Below are 381 nucleotides of genomic sequence, written 5' to 3' on the forward strand. Positions count from 1 at the left end.
TACATGTTTTTTGCCATGTGCTTGTTGTCACCTGACAAAGCAGAGACTGAATGCAGGAAGAGAGGTAGGAACAGCAAATAGACCCCTGTAGGTGTGGCAATAAGGTTAGCAACCAGTAGGGGGCACCCGGATTTGAACCGGGGACCACTTGATCTGCAGTCAAATGCTCTACCCCTGAGCTATGCCCCCTCACTGAGGAAAAGCTGCCTAATAGCAGCCTTTATAGGAGTGGATGCATCCAAGCCAGACAGACTTGCTCAACGGGATGTCTTGGCCAGCCCTGTGCCTCTGAACTGCGACTCCCTCCTGCCACCCTGCCCACCTGTGCACACCTGCGTGCCTCCTCCTCTGGTGACCGGCACCTCCTGTCATCAGTCCCTG

At 54.9% G+C, this 381-nt stretch overlaps 1 non-coding gene across 1 annotated transcript; it reads right to left on the bottom strand.

Annotated features, from left to right (window-relative positions):
• Window positions 1–117: 117 nt before the first annotated feature.
• On the bottom strand, window positions 118–189 carry Trnac-gca. Its single transcript has one exon. It is a non-coding gene; the product is annotated as a tRNA-Cys (tRNA).
• Between the last annotated feature and the right edge of the window lie 192 nt (window positions 190–381).

Source organism: Fukomys damarensis, unplaced genomic scaffold (assembly GCF_012274545.1).
Source record: "Fukomys damarensis isolate Sample0158 unplaced genomic scaffold, DMR_v1.0_HiC HiC_scaffold_46460, whole genome shotgun sequence".
In the NCBI taxonomy this organism is placed as follows: Eukaryota; Metazoa; Chordata; class Mammalia; order Rodentia; family Bathyergidae; genus Fukomys; species Fukomys damarensis.